Here is a 16,374-nt window from a genome sequence, read left to right on the forward strand (position 1 = left end):
TTTGGGATTTTCCTTAACCCTGTTTGCTAAAGATATTTCATAACCACTTTTAGCCCTCTTAATTCCTCGTTTCAGATTGGTCCTACAATCCCGATATTCTTCAAAGCTTCGGCTTTCTTCAGCCACCTAGACCTTATGTATGCTTCCTTTTTCCTCTTAGCTAGTCTCACAATTTCACCTGTCATCCATGGTTCCCTAATCTTGCCATTTCTAACCCTCATTTTCACAGGAACATGTCTCTCCTGCACGCTAATCAACCTCTCTTTAAAAGCCTCCCACATATCAAATGTGGATTTACCTGCAAACAGCTGCTCCCAATCTACTTTCCCCAGCTCCTGCCGAATTTTGGGATAGTTGGCCTTCCCCCAATTTAGCACTCTTCCTTTGGGACAGCACTCATCTTTGTCCATGAGTATTCTAAAACTTATGGAATTGTGATCACTATTCCCAAAGTAGTCCCCTACTGAAACTTCAAAGAGAGAGACCGTCAAACTGCTCTGATTGTGGGAAGAAATTCTCTCAGTCATCCGACCTGCTGATACACCAGTTACTTGACAATGGGGAGAGACCGTTCACCTGCTCACAGTGTGGGAAGAGATTCACTCAGTCTTCCTACCTGCTGATACACCAGCGAGTTCACACTGGGGAGAGACCGTCAAAATGCTCAGAGTGTGGGAAGCGATTCACACAGTCATCCTTCCTGCTGATACACCAGCGAGTGCATCTTGGGGTGAGACCGTCAAACTGCTTTGAGTGTGGGAAGAAATTCTCTCAGTCATCCTACCTGCTGTTACACCAGTTACTTGACACTGGGGATAGCCTGCTCAGAGTGCGGGAGGAGATTCACTCAGTCATCCTACCTGCTGATATGCCAGTGAGATCACAATGGGGGGAGACCGTTCACCTGCTCACAGTTCGGAAGCGATTCACTCAGTCATCCGACCTGCTGATGCAACAGTAAGGTCACACTGGGGAGAGACCATCAAACTGCTCTGTGTGTGGGAAGAGATTCTCTCAGTTATCCTACCTGCTGATACACGAGTGAGTTAACGCTGGGGTGAGACGGCTCACCTGTTGAGTGTGGGAAGAAAGTAACTCTGTCATCCAACCTGCTGATACACCAGCGAGATCACACTGGGGAGAGATCGTTCAGCTGCTCTGTGTTTGGAAAGAGAATCATCTCAGTCATCCTGCCTGCTGATGCAACAGCGAGTTCGCACTGATGAGAGACCATTCACCTGCTCAGAGTGTGGGAAGAGATTCACTCAGTCATCCTCCCTGCTGATACTCCAGCGAGTTCACACCAGGACGAGACCGTTCACCAGCTCAGAGAGTGGGAAGAGATTCACTCAGTCATCCTACCTGCTGATACAGCAGTGAATTCATACTGGGGAGAGACCGCTCACCTGCCCAGAGTGTGGGAAGTGATTCACGCAGTCATCCTATCGGCTGAAACACCAGCGAGTTCACACTGGGGAGAGACCGTTCACCTGCTTAGAGTGTGGGAGGAGATTCACTCTGTCATCCTACCTGCTGAAACACCAGTGTGCTGTCACTGGGGCGAGACGGCTCACCTGCTCAGAGCGTGAGAAGAGATTCACAACGTCATCCTACCTGCTGATACACCAGTGAGTTCACACTGGGGAGAGATCGTTCATCTGCTCAGAATTTGGGAAGAGATTTACTCTGTCATCCTACCTGCTGATACACCAGCGAGTTCACACTTGGGAGAGACCGTTCACCTGCTCACATTGTGGGAAAAGATTCACTCAGTCTTCCAACCTGCTGATACACCAGCGAGTTCACACTGGGAAGAGACCGTCAAAATGCTCAGAGTGTGGGAAGCGATTCACACAGTTATCCGACCTGCTGATACAACAGCGAGTTCACACTGGGGAGAAACGTTCACCCGCTCAGAGTTGGGATTCGATTCACACAGTCATCCAACCTGCTTATACACCAGCGAGTGCATCCTGGGGAGAGACCGTCAAACCGCTCTGAGTGTGGGAAGAAATTCTCTCAGTCATCCTACCTGCTGATACACCAGTTACTTGACACTGGGGAGAGTTCTGCTCAGAGTGCGGGAGGAGATTCATTCAGTCATCCGACATGCTGATACACCAGCGAGTTCACACTGGGGAGAGACCATTCACCTGCTCAGAGTTGGGAAGCGATTCACTCTGTCATCCTGCATGCTGATACACCAGTGAGTTCAGCCTGGGGAGAGACCGTTCACCTGCTCAGAGTTCGGGAAGAGATTCACTCAGTCATCCTTCCTGCTGATATGCCAATGAGATCACATTGGGGGGAGACGTTCACCTGCTCACAGTTTGTGAAGAGATTCACTCAGTCTTCCTCCCTGCTGATTCACCAATGAATTCAAACTGAGGAGAGACCGTTCATCTGCTTGGAGTTGGGAAGAGATTCCCTCAGTCATCCTCCCTGCTGATACAACAGTGAATTCAAACTGAGGAGAGACCGTTCACCTGCTCAGAGTTGGGAAGAGATTCACTCAGTCATCCTACCTGCAGATACACCAGTGACTTCATCCTGGGCAGAGACCGTTGACCTGCACAGAGAGTGGTAAGAGATTTACTCAGTCATCCGACTTGCTGATACACCAGCGAGTGCACACTGTGGAGAGACCGTTCACCTGCGCAGAGTGTGGGAAGAGATTCACTCTGTCATCCTACCTGCTGATGCACCAGTGAGTTCACAATGGGGAGAGACCGTCAAACTGCTCTGCGTGTGGGAAGAGATTCTCTCTTTCATCCTGCCTGCTGATACAACAGGGAGTTCACACTGGGGAGAAACTGTTCACCCGCTCAGAGTTCGGAAGCGGTTCACTCAGTCATTCTACCTGCTGATACACCAGTTACTTGACACTGGGGGAGACCGTTCACCTGCTCAGAGTTCGGGAAGAGATTCACTCAGTCATCCTTCCTGCTGATACACCAGTGAATTCAAAACTGAGGTGAGACCGTTCACCTGCTCAGAGTTGGGAAGAGATTCACTCAGTCATCCTACCTGCTGATACACCAGTGTGTTCATCCTGGGGAGAGACCGTTGACCTGCACAGAGAGTGGTAAGAGATTTACTCAGTCATCCGACTTGCTGATACACCAGCGAGTGCACACTGTGGAGAGACCATTCACCTGCGCAAAGTGTGGGAAGAGATTCACTCAGTCATCCTCCCTGCTGATACACCAGTGAGTTCACACTGGGGGAAGACCGTCAGACTGCTCTGAGTGTGGGAAGAGATTCTCTCAGTCATCCTACCCGCTGATGCACCAGTGAGTTAACGCTGGGGGGATACGGCTCACCTGTTGAGTGTGGGAAGACAGTAACTCTGTCACCCTACCTGCTGATACAGCAGTGAATTCAGACTGGGGAGAGACCGTTCACATGCACAGTGAATGGGAAGAGATTTACTCAGTCATCCGACCTGCTGATACACCAGTGAATTCATGCTGGGGAGAGACCGCTCACCTGCTCAGTGTGTGGGAAGTGATTCACTCAGTCATCCTACGTGCTGATACGCCAGTGAGTTCACACTGGGGTGAGACCATTCACCTGCTCAGAGTGTGGTAAGAGATTTACTCATTCATCCTACCTACTGACCCATCAGCGAGTTCACAATTGGGAGAGACCATTCACCTGCTCAGCGTGTGGGAAGAGAATCACTCAGTCATCCTACCTGCTGATACACCGGTGCGTTCTGTCTGGGGAGAGACCATTCAGCTGCACAGCGAGTGGGGAGAGATTCACTCGGTCATCCTACCTGCTGATAAACCAGTGAATTCATACTGAGGGGAGACTACTCACCTGCTCAGATTGTGGGAAGTGATTCACTCAGTCATCCTACCTGCTGATACACCAGTGAAGTCAGACTGGGGAGGGACCGTTCACCTGCTCAGAGTGTAGGAAGAGATTCACTCAATCATCCTACCTGCTGATACACCATTGAATTCATACTGGGGGGTGACTGCTCACCTGCTCAGATTGTGGGATGTGATTCACTCAGTCATCCTACCTGCTGATACACCAGTGAAGTCAGACTGGGGAGGGACCGTTCACCTGCTCAGAGTTGTGAAGAGATTCACTCAGTCATCCTACGTGCTGATACACCAGTGAGTTCACACTGGGAAGAGAGCGTTCACCTGCTCAGAGTGTTGGAAGAGATTCACTCAGACATTCTACCTGCTGAGACACCAATGTGTTGACACTGAGGAGAGACCGTTCACCTGCTGAGAGTGTGGGAAGAGATTCACTCAGTCATTCTACTTGCTGTCACACCAGCGAGTTCACAATTCTCTGCTGCGCTCCCCCACGCGCCGGCCCCTTTCCCTAAAACCTATCCTGTTCCCCTCCGCTCTCCCCTCCATACACCACACCCCCACTCCGCTCCCCACTCCACTAACCCACTCCCCAACCATACATTCCTCCACCACTCCCCTGCCCTCCTCCCCTCCCCATTCCCTGCCCAATCGCCTCCTCCTCTCCCCTCCCCTCTCCACTCCCCCTCTTCCCTCCCCTCGTTACACCCATCCCCCATTCCCCTGCCACTGTCCTCTTCCCACACCGGATTCCTCCACTTCACCTCCCCACTGCCCTCCTATCCCCCTCTCCCCACTCCCACCACTCCCCACACTCTCCTCCCCACCTTCCTTCCCACTCCACTACCCCACTCTCATGCCCACTCCCCTCGCCTCTCGTCCCCCATCCACAACTCCCTTACCACAATCCCATGCCTGCCCTCTTCCCCACCCCATGCCGTCCCCAACTCCTCTCTCCTTCCCTCAGCCACCCCTCTCCCCCACTCCCCTCCACTTTCCCCAACATCACACTCCTCCACACAACCCTCCAATCCCCCACACCCCTCACAAGCCCGCTAACCCACTGACCTCCCCCACTCACCTCTGCTCAAACTACCCACTCCCCTCCCCCTCCGTAAACCCCTCTCCCAATCCTCTTCGTTCCATCTCCCCACTCGCCAACCCCTCCGCAGAGTACTCCCCTCTCCTACTTCCCTCGCCTTTTCTCCTCCCTATTCCCCTGGGCCAGATGGGATTTATCCTAGGATTCTCTGGGAAGCTAGGGAGGAGATTGCAGAGCCTATGTCCTTGATCTTTATGTCGTCATTGTCGACAGGAATAGTGTCGGAAGACTGGAGGATAGCAAATGTTGTCCCCTTGTTCAAGAAGGGGAGGAGAGACAGCCCTGGTAATTATAGACCTGTGAGCCTTACTTCGGTTGTGGGTAAAATGTTGGAAAAGGTGAAAAGAGACAGGATTTATAATCATCTTGAAATGAATAAGTTCATTAGAGATAGTCAGCACGGTTTTGTGACGGGTAGGTCGTGCCTCACAAACCTTATTGAGTTTTTCGAGAAGGTGACCAAACAGGTGGATGAGGGTAAAGCCGTGGATGTGGTGTATATGGATTTCAGTAAGGCGTTTGATAAGGTTCCCCATGGTAGGCTATTGCAGAAAATACGGAAGTATGGGGTTGAAGGTGATTTAGAGCTTTGGATCAGAAATTGGCTAGCTGAAAGAAGACAGAGGGTGGTGGTTGATGGCAAATGTTCATCCTGGAGTTTAGTTACTAGTGGTGTACCGCAAGGTTCTGTTTTGGGGCCACTGCTGTTTGTCATTTTTATAAATGACCTGGATGAGGGTGTAGAAGGGTGGGTTAGTAAATTTGCAGATGACACTAAGGTCGGTGGAGTTGTGGATAGTGCCGAAGGATGTTGTAGGGTACAGAGGGACATAGATAGGCTGCAGAGCTGGGCTGAGAGATGACAAATGGAGTTTAATGCGGAAAAGTGTGAGGTGATTCACTTTGGAAGGAGTAACAGGAATGCAGAGTACTGGGCTAATGGGAAGATTCTTGGTAGTGTAGATGAACAGAGAGATCTTGGTGTCCAGGTGCATAAATCCCTGAAGGTTGCTACCCTGGTTAATCGGGCTGTTAAGAAGGCATATGGTGTGTTAGCTTTTATTAGTAGGAGGATCGAGTTTCGGAGCCACGAGGTCATGCTGCAGCTGTACAAAACTCTGGTGAGACCGCACCTGGAGTATTGCGTGCAGTTCTGGTCACCACATTATAGGAAGGATGTGGAAGCTATGGAAAGGGTGCAGAGGAGATTTACTAGGATGTTGCCTGGTATGGAGGGAAAGTCTTACGAGGAAAGGCTGAGGGACTTGAGGTTGTTTTCGTTGGAGAGAAGGAGGAGGAGAGGTGACATAATAGAGACATATAAAATAATCAGAGGGTTAGATAGGGTGGATAGTGAGCGTCTTTTTCCTCGGATGGTGATGGCAAACACGAGGGGACATAGCTTTAAGTTGAGGGGTGATAGATATAGGACAGATGTGAGAGGTAGTTTCTTTACTCAGAGAGTAGTAAGGGCGTGGAACGCCCTGCCTGCAGCACTAGTAGATTCGCCAACTTTAAGGGCATTTAAGTGGTCATTGGATAGACATATGGATGAAAATGGAATAGTGTAGGTCAGATGGTTGCACAGGTGGGCGCAACATCGAGGGCCGAAGGGCCTGTACTGCGCTGTCATGTTCTAATTCTAATTCTAATTCTATTCCTCTGCCAACAACCCTCACTCACATCCAGCCCCAATGCACTTCCCACTCCCTCCGCTTCCCCCACTCCTGTCCCCAACTCCCTTTCCCATTCCACTACCCCACTTGCCTCCGCTCCCCCTCCCCACTCCCCTCCCCTTCATACTCACCTCCCACACTCACCTCCCCAGAACACTCCCAAACACACCTCCCCCACTCTGCTGCCCCACTCCACTTCCCTCCCATCCCCCACTCCCCTCCTCTCCCATTTCGACACGCTCCACTCCCCTTCCCACACCCCTTCCTACACCCCTCCCCCACTCCCCACCAACACCCCTCCCCCACCCCTCCCCTTCCCCCTTCCCTCCCACTCTCCTCTCCCTACCCTCCCACACTGCTCCCCCTCCACAGCCATTATTCTCCCCCTCCACTGCCATTATCCTCCCCCTCCCCTCGCACTCACCTCCCCCTCCCCCACACCCCTACCCTCCTGTACTCCCCTTTCCAATCCCCTCGCTCTCCCCAACCAACCTCCCCAACCACTCCCTCTACCCTCCCTTGCCACTCCTATCCCCCTCACACAAACCCCTCCCCTCCCGCACTCCCCTTTGAATCCCCTCGCACTCCCCACCAGCACACCCCTCGCACTCCCCTCCCCCACTCCCCTCCCACTCCCACTCCCCTCCCACTCCACTCCCCACCCTCATTGTCCTTCCAACTCGCCTTTCCACTGCCCTTTCCAGTCTGCTCCCCCACTCTCTGTTCCAAGGCCCCTCCCACTCCCATTTCCTAATGTCTTCCCCAACTCCCATCCCCCACTCCCCTACCCCACTGCCCTTTCCACCCGCCTTTCCACTCCCCTCCCCTTTTCCCTCCCCCGCTCCTCTCCCACTCCCCTTTACACTCCCCTCTTACTCCCCTTTTCAGTCCAGTTCCCCACCCGCACTCACCTCCCACTCCCCACCTTTCTAACTGCCCTCCCCCTCCCCCATTACCCTCCACCCCTAACCCGCTCCCCTCCACCCCTGACCCACTCCCCTCCCTCACTCGTCTCCCTAAAACCCCTGCCCCACTGCGCTCCCTCAGTCCCCCCAGCACGCCCCTCCCCTCCCCTCCCCCACTCCCCTCCTCTCCCCTCATCTCCCCTTCCCCCACGCCCCCTTTTCAACACACCTCTACCACTCGCTTTCCCACTCCCCTTCCCACGCCCCTCCCCCAGTCAGCTTCCAACTCCCGTTCCCAGTCCCCTTTCCACACCCCTCCCTACTCCCCTCCCCAACTCCTCTCCCCCACTCCTCTCCAGCACTCCCCTCCCCAATCCCTCCCCCAACCACCTCTCCCAACCCCCTCCCACAGTCCCCTCCACAAACCCCCCCACAGTCCCCTCCCCCACTCCGCTCCCACAGTCTCCTTCCCCTGCCCTCCCACTCTCCTTCCCCTCCCCGCCACTCTCCTACCCTCCCCTCGCAATTCCCACCCCTTCCCCCACACCCCTCCCCACCCCCACTCCCCTTTCCACTCCCCTCCCCCTCTCCCCTCTTCCAATCCCCCACTCTCCTCCCCTCCACTCCCACACTCCTCCCCTCCCCTCCCACTCTCCTCCCCCTCACTCCACTCACCTCCCCCACCCTCCCCCACTATCCTCCCCAGCCCTTCCGCTCCCCTCGCACTCCTTCCCCCTCCCCCACACACCTTCCCTCACCCACTCCCCTTTCCACTCCCCTCCCCATTCCCTCCCCACTCCCCTTTCCAATCCCTATGCACTCCCCGCCCCCACTCCTCTCCCACTCCCCACCCATTCCCCACCCGCCCTCCCCTCCCACTCCTCACCCATTCCCCACCCGCCCTCCCCTCCCACTCCCCACCCGCACTCCCCTCCCACTCCCCACCTGCACTCCTCTCCCACTTCACACCCGCATTGCCCTTTCCGATCCCCTTCCAACTCCCCTTTCCACTCCCCTCCGTCACTCCCCGTTCCATGTCCCCGCGTACTCCTATTTCCAGCTCCCATCCCCTACTCCCCTCCCCCACTCCCCTTCCACCCGGCTTTCCTCTCCCCTCTTCTTCCCCTCCCCTTCCCCTCCCCCGATCCCCTCGCTCTTCCCTTCGCCACTCACCTATCCAACTCCCCTACCCCTCCACTATTCCCCTCCACCCCTCGTTCGCCACTCACTTATCCTACACACCTACCCATCCACCATTTCCCTCCACCACTCCCCACCCCCACTCACCTTTCCAATCCCTTGGACTCCCCACCGCATTCTCCGCCCACTCCCCAAACGCACACCCCTTTCAACACGCCTTTACACTTCCCTTTCCACTCCCCTCCCCCACTCCCCTCCCCGATTCCCCTCTGCCGCTCCCCTCCCTGATTCCCCTCCCCACTCCCCTCCCCCACTCCCCTCCCCCTCTCCCCTTTCCACCCGCCTTTCCACTCCACTACCCTTCCCCCTGCCTCGCTCCCTTCCCCCACCCCTTCCCTTCCCCTCCCACTCACCTCCCCCTCTCCTGCCACTCAGACACCCTTCCCCTCCCCACTCCACTTTCACTCCCCTCCCCCTCTCCTTTTTCCACCCGCCTTTCCACTCCACTACCCTTCCCCCTGCCCCGCTCCCTTCCCCCACCCCTTCCCCTCCCCTCCCACTCACCTCCCCCTCTCCTGCCACTCAGACACCCTTCCCCACCCCCACACCCCTACCACTCTCCACCCGCACTCCCCTTTCCACTCCCCTTTCCACTCCCCTTTCCACTCCCCTTTCCACTCCCGGACCCCTCCCCCACTCCCGGACCCCTCGCACTCCCCTCCCAAACACCTTTTCAGTCTCCTTCCCCTCCCCAATTCACCGCCTGCTCCCCTCCCCCACTCACTGCCCCCTTCCCACCCTTCCACCCCCCACCCCCCACTCCAGGCACCCTTGACCCCACACTCCACATTACACTCCCCTTTCAATCCCCTTTCCATTCCCCTCCCCTCACCTCCCCTCCCCCACTCCCCTACTCTCCCTTTCCCACACACCCCACTCACTTTTCCACACCCCGCCCCCACTCACCTAGCACTCCCCTTCCCAGACCCATCACCCAGGCCCCTTCCAATCCCTTCCCACTCCCCTTCCAATCCCCTTCCTACTCCTCTTCCAATCCCCTTCCCACTCCCATTCCAACACCCCATCCTACTCCCCTCCCAAATTACCCTCCCCAACTCCCCTTTCCCCACTTCCCTCCCCTCCCCTCCCACTCTCCTCCTCCTCCCTTCCCACTCTTCTCCCCCTCCCCTGCCACTCTCCTCCCCTCCCCTGCCACTCTCCTCCCCCACCCCTGCCACTCTCCTCCCCCTCCCCTCGCAGTTCTCTCCCTCTCCCCACACCCTCCCCTCCCCCACTCCCCTTTACACTCTCCTCCCCCACTCCCCTCCTCACTCGCCATTCCACTCTCCTCCACCACTCCCCTCCCCACTACCCTCCCCACTCCCCTTTCCAATCCCCTCGCACTTGCCTCCCCCACTCCCCTCCCACTCCCACTCCCCTCCCACTCCCCACCCGCACTCCCATCCCACACCCCACCCGCACTTCCATCCCGCTCCCCACCTGCATTGTCATTTCAACTCCCCTTTCCACTGCCCTTTCCACTCCGCTCCCCCACTCTCCGTTCCAAGGCCCCTCCCTCTCCCATTTCCTAATGCCCTCTCCTACTCCCCTCCACCACTCCCCTACCCCACTGCCCTTTCCACCCGCCTTTCCACTCCCCTCCCCTTTTCCCTCCCCCGCTCCTCTCCCACTCCCCTTTACACTCCCCTCCCACTCACCTTTTCAGTCTCCTTCCCCTCCCCAACTCACCGCCTGCTCCCCTCCCCCACTCACTGCCCCCTTCCCACCCTTCCACCCCCCACCCCCCTCTCCAGGCACCCTTGACCCCACACTCCACATTACACTCCCCTTTCAATCCCCTTTCCATTCCCCTCCCCTCACCTCCCCTCCCCCACTCCCCTACTCTCCCTTTCCCACACACCCCACTCACTTTTCCACACCCCGCCCCCACTCACCTAGCACTCCCCTTCCCAGACCCATCACCCAGGCCCCTTCCAATCCCTTCCCACTCCCCTTCCAATCCCCTTCCTACTCCTCTTCCAATCCCCTTCCCACTCCCATTCCAACACCCCATCCTACTCCCCTCCCAAATTACCCTCCCCCACTCCCCTTTCCCCACTTCCCTCCCCTCCCCTCCCCTCCCCTCCCACTCTCCTCCTCCTCCCTTCCCACTCTTCTCCCCCTCCCCTGCCACTCTCCTCCCCTCCCCTGCCACTCTCCTCCCCCACCCCTGCCACTCTCCTCCCCCTCCCCTCGCAGTTCTCTCCCTCTCCCCACACCCTCCCCTCCCCCACTCCCCTTTACACTCTCCTCCCCCACTCCCCTCCTCACTCGCCATTCCACTCTCCTCCACCACTCCCCTCCCCACTACCCTCCCCACTCCCCTTTCCAATCCCCTCGCACTTGCCTCCCCCACTCCCCTCCCACTCCCACTCCCCTCCCACTCCCCACCCGCACTCCCATCCCACACCCCACCCGCACTTCCATCCCGCTCCCCACCTGCATTGTCGTTTCAACTCCCCTTTCCACTGCCCTTTCCACTCCGCTCCCCCACTCTCCTTTCCAAGGCCCCTCCCACTCCCATTTCCTAATGCCCTCTCCTACTCCCCTCCACCACTCCCCTACCCCACTGCCCTTTCCACCCGCCTTTCCACTCCCCTCCCCTTTTCCCTCCCCCGCTCCTCTCCCACTCCCCTTTACACTCCCCTCTTACTCCCCTTTTCAGTCCAGTTCCCCACCCCCACTCACCTCCCACTCCCCTCCCCACCCACCTTTCTAACTGCCCTCACCATCCCCCATTCCCCTCCACGCCTAACACACTCCCCTCCACCCCTAACCCACTCCCCTCCCTCACTCCTCTCCCTAACACGCCTGCCCCACTCCGCTCCCCCAGTCCTCCTCAGCACGCCCCTCCACTCCCCCAATCCCCTCCTGCCCCTCCTCACCCCTTCCCCCACGCCCCCCTTTTCAACAAACCTCCACCACTCCCTTTCCCACTCCCCATCCCACGCCCCTCCCCAAGTCCGTTTCCAACTCCCGTTCCAAGTCCCCTCCCACTACCCTCCCACTCCCCACCCGCTCTCCCCTCCCACTCTCCACCCACACTGCCCTTTCCACTCCCCTATCCACTGCCCATTCCACTCCCCTCCCCTAATACCCGTTCCAAGTTCCCTCCCACTTCCATTTCCAGCTCCCCTCCCCCACGCCCCCTTCCCCACTCCTCTCTCCCCTCTCCACCCGGCCTTTACACTCCCTTCCCCTCCCCCTCTCTCCTCCCTCTCGCCTTTACACTCCCCTCCCACACCCTTTTTAAACTCCCCTCCCAGTCCCTTTCCACTCCCCTCCCCCTTTCCCCTCCCCCTCTCCCCTCCCCCACTCCACATTCCACCCTCCTTTACACTCCCCTCCCCCACTCCCCTTTCCAACTCCCCTTCCCATTCCCCTTCCCATTCCCTGACCGTACTCCCCTCCCCTACCCTCCATCCCTTTCCCCTCCTCTCCACCCCTCTCCCCTCCCCTCCACCCCTCCGATATGCATCCCACCTACTCATCTCTCCACCTTTCCCACTCGCTGCCCACTCCCCTCCCATTCCCTCCCCACCCCCACTCCTCTGCCCTATCCCCACCGCCAGTTCCCTGCCCACTCCAGTCCCTGCCGCAACCCTCCGCCACTCCCCTACCACCTCCTCCTCACTATTACTCCCCTGCCCCACTCCCGCCTGCCCCACTCCCTTCCACTCAAACTCACCATCTCCTCTCCCCACCCCTCCACTCCAATTCTCCCTCCCCTCCACTCCACCTCTCCCTCCCCTCCACTCCACCTCTCCCTTCCCTCCACTCCACCTCTCCCTCCCCGTCACTCGACCTCCCCAACACCCCACTCGCCCACCCCTTCCATTCCCCTCCCCCACTGTCCTACCCCTCTCCCATTCACCTCCACTACCCCTTCCCCATTCGCCTTCCCCATTCCTCTCCCCATTACCCTCCCCCATTCCCCTCCCCAGTCTCCTTCCCCATTCCCCTCCAGCACACCCATCCCCCTGCCCCCTCCCTCACTCCCGTAGACTACCCCTTCGCCATTCCCCTCCCTTACCCGCATTCCCCATTTCATCTCCCATCTCCCACGCTGCTCGCCAACCCCCCTCTACCAACCTCATCCGCACCCATCCCCCAATCTCCTTCCCTCTCCCCCTGTCCTCCACTCCTCTCCCCCATTCCATCATCCTCGACTCCCTTACACCCACCCTCCCCCACTCCACTTCCCCACTTTCCTGCCCACTCCCCTCTCCCTCCCCCACTCCACCTCCCTCAACCACTCCCCCACTCCCTTTCCCTCTCCACTCCCCACACCCCACCACCTAACTCGTCCCCACACCCCACCAACCTAACCACTCCCGACACTCGTCCCCATATCCCTCTGCTACTCCACTGCCCTCCCCCACTCCCCTTCATAACGCAGCCCCCTCCCCTCCCCTCCCCACATCACACCTCCTTTCCTCCCCACACCACGCCCCCACTTCCAACCGCACACCCCTCACCACTTCTCCCCCCACTCCCCACACTCCCCTCCACTCCCCTCCGCAGTCTCCTACCCCACTCGCCTCTTGCTCCCCGCTCCCCTTTTGCTCTCCACCTGCCTCTTGCTCCCCACTCCCCTCTCCCTCCTCCAAACACCCTCCACCACCCCCTCCCCATCCCGCCCCTCCCCTTCCCCTCCCCCATCCCGCCCCAGCCCCTTGCCCCCATCCGGTACCTCACCCTCCGCTACCGCCCATCCTGCCCCTACCCTCCCGCTCCCTCTCCGGCATTCCGCTACCCCCCTCCGCTTCCTCTGCCCCACTCCCCCTCCCTGTCGGCACTCCCATGCCCCACTCCCCCTGCGTTTCTCCCCACTCACTTTCCCACTCCTCTCACATCTGCCCTCCCCACTTCCCTTCAAACTCCCCTTTCCTCCTCCACTCCCCTCCGCACTCCCTTCCCCTCTTCCATTCCCCTCCCCCACTACCCTCCCCACTACCCTCCCCATTACCCTCCCCCAACATTCACCACACCCTCCCCAACTTCCCTCCCGCACTTCCCTCCCCCACTTCCCTCCCCCACTCCCCTCCCCCACGCCCCTCCCCACTCCACTACCCACTCCCCTCCCCACTACCCTCACCACCCCTCTCCCCACACCACTCCCCTACCCAATCCTCACATCACTCTCAACACCCCTCCCCACTCCACTCCCCACTCCCCGTCCAGACCTCTTACCACACCCTTCCCCCACTCTTCCCATCCACTGCGCTGCACAATTCCGCTCGCCCACTCGCCTCCTTTACACTCGTCCCTATTCCACACCCCCACTCCACTCCCACTACCCTACCTGCACCCCACCCCACACTTCTCCTCAGACCCCTTACCGCACCCTTCCCCCACTCTTCCCATCCACTGCGCTGCACAATTCCGCTCGCCCACTCGCCTCCTTTACACTCGTCCCCATTCCCCTCCCCACTCCCCTCTGTACACCACTCCCCACTCCCCTCCCCACTCCTCACCGCAGGCCCCTCCCAGACCCCTCACTACTCCCTTCCCCCACTCTTCTCCCCCACTCCCCTGCCCATTCCCCTCCCCTGCCCATCCCCCTCCCACACTCGCCTCCTCCACTCCCCTCCCCACTACTCTCCCCCACTGCCCTCCACCATTCTCCTTCCCAATCACTCCCGCTGCCCCACTCCCCCTCCCTGCCCGGTCTCCGATCCCCCAACCCATCCCCCGAACCCCCTACGCCTCTCCACATTCTCATTTCCACTCCTCTCACCATACTCCACTCCCCCACTACCCTTCCCATTCCCTCCCCTCCACCACTCCCCCCCACTACCCAACACACAACCATCACCAATTCCCTCTGCCACACCCCTCCCCCACTTTTCTCCCCCACACACCTCGCCAGGCCACTCACCACTCCCTTCCCCTATTCCTCTGCCCCACTGCCCAGCAACATTTCCCTCCCCCACTTGCCTCCCCCACTACCCTCCCCAGTTCCTTTTATACCTAAGGGGAGTGGGGCTGTTTTACTATTAACAAAGCGCATGTGTCTGTGGGTCATGATGTGCAGAGCGTGTCAGTGAGTGTGTGAATATTAATCTGTGTTCTCTGTCAGCTTGTTAATATTCCTGAGGACAGTGGGGTGTTTTACAATTCACAGGGTGTATCTGACTGTGGGTCATGATGTACACAGTGTGTCTGTGAGTGCGTTAATGTTAACCAGTTCTCTCTGTCAGTGTGTTAATATTCGTGAGGACAGTGGTGCTGTTTTACAATTCACAGGTAGAATCTGACTGTGGACCATCATGTACTTTGTGTGTGTAAGTGTGTTGATGTAAATCTGTATTCCCTGGCAGTCTGTTAATATTCCTGAGGACAGCGGGGGTGTTTTACACTTCACAGGGTGTATCAGTCTGTTGGTCATGATGTACGCAGTGTGCCTGCGAGTGTTTTACTATTAAGCTGTGCTCATTTTTACTGTATTAATATTCCTGAGGACAGTGGGGATGTTTTACATTCCACGGGGTGCATTTGTCTGTGCGTCATGGTGTACACAGTGTGTCTGTGAGTGTATTAATTTTAACCTGTGCTCTCTGTCAACGTTTTAATATTCCTGAGGACATTGGGGGTCTTTTACACTTCACAGGGTGTATGTGACTATGGGCCATGATGTACACAGTGTGCTAGTGAGAGTTGTGATATGAACCTGTAGTCTCCGTCAGTGTGTTAATATTCCTGAGGACAGTGGAGGTGTTTTACATTTCACACGGTCTATCTGAATGTGGGTCATGATGTACCCAGTGTGTCACTGAGTCTGTTTATAATAATCTGTGTTCAGTGTCAGTGTATTAATACTCATGAGGACAGTTGTTGTGTCTTACACTTCACAGGGTGTATCTGATTGTGGGTCATGTTGCAGACAGTGTGTCAGTGAGTGTGCTAATATTAATCTGTGTTCTCTGAGTCTGTGTTAATGTTCCTCAGAAGATTGTGAGTGTTTTACACTTCACAGGCTGTATGTGATTGTGGGACATGATGTACACAGTGGGTCAGTGATTGTTTTAATGGTAATCACTAGTCTCTGTGTCTGTGTTAATATTCCTGAGGACATTGATGGTATTTTACACTTCACAGGGTGTATCGGCCTGTGGGTCATGATGTACACAGTGTGTCGTGTGTGTGTTAATATTAATCCATGTTCTCTTTCAGTGTGTTAATAGTCCTGAGGACATGGGTGGTGTTTTGCACTTCACAGAGTATATCAGACTGGATCATGATGTACACAGGGTGTCAGTGACAGGTGTATCTGACTGTGGGTCATGATGTGTAAAGTGTGTCAGTGAGCGGATTAACATTAATCTGTGTTCTCTGTCAGTGTGTTAATATTCCTGAGGACATTTGTGGTGTTTTACACTTCACAGGGTTTATCTGACTGTGGGTCATGATGAAGACAGCGTGTCAGTGATTGCGTTAATATTAATCTGTGTTCTCTGTCAGTGTTTTAATATTACTGAGGACAGTGGGGTTGTTTTACAATTCACAGGGTGCATCTGGCAGTGGGCCATGATGTACACAATGTGTCAGTGAGTGTGCTAATATTAATATGTGTTCTCTGTCAGTGTGTTAATATTTCTGAGGACAGTAGGGTTGCTTTACACTTCACAGAGTCTATCTGACGGTTGGCCATG

At 56.7% G+C, this 16,374-nt stretch overlaps 1 pseudogene; it reads left to right on the forward strand.

Moving 5' to 3' along the window:
- Positions 1–505: 505 nt before the first annotated feature.
- Positions 506–2,001, forward strand: LOC137366933 (zinc finger protein 271-like; annotated as a pseudogene).
- Positions 2,002–16,374: the final 14,373 nt, after the last annotated feature.

This window comes from Heterodontus francisci, unplaced genomic scaffold (assembly GCF_036365525.1).
Source record: "Heterodontus francisci isolate sHetFra1 unplaced genomic scaffold, sHetFra1.hap1 HAP1_SCAFFOLD_556, whole genome shotgun sequence".
NCBI lineage: Eukaryota > Metazoa > Chordata > Chondrichthyes > Heterodontiformes > Heterodontidae > Heterodontus > Heterodontus francisci.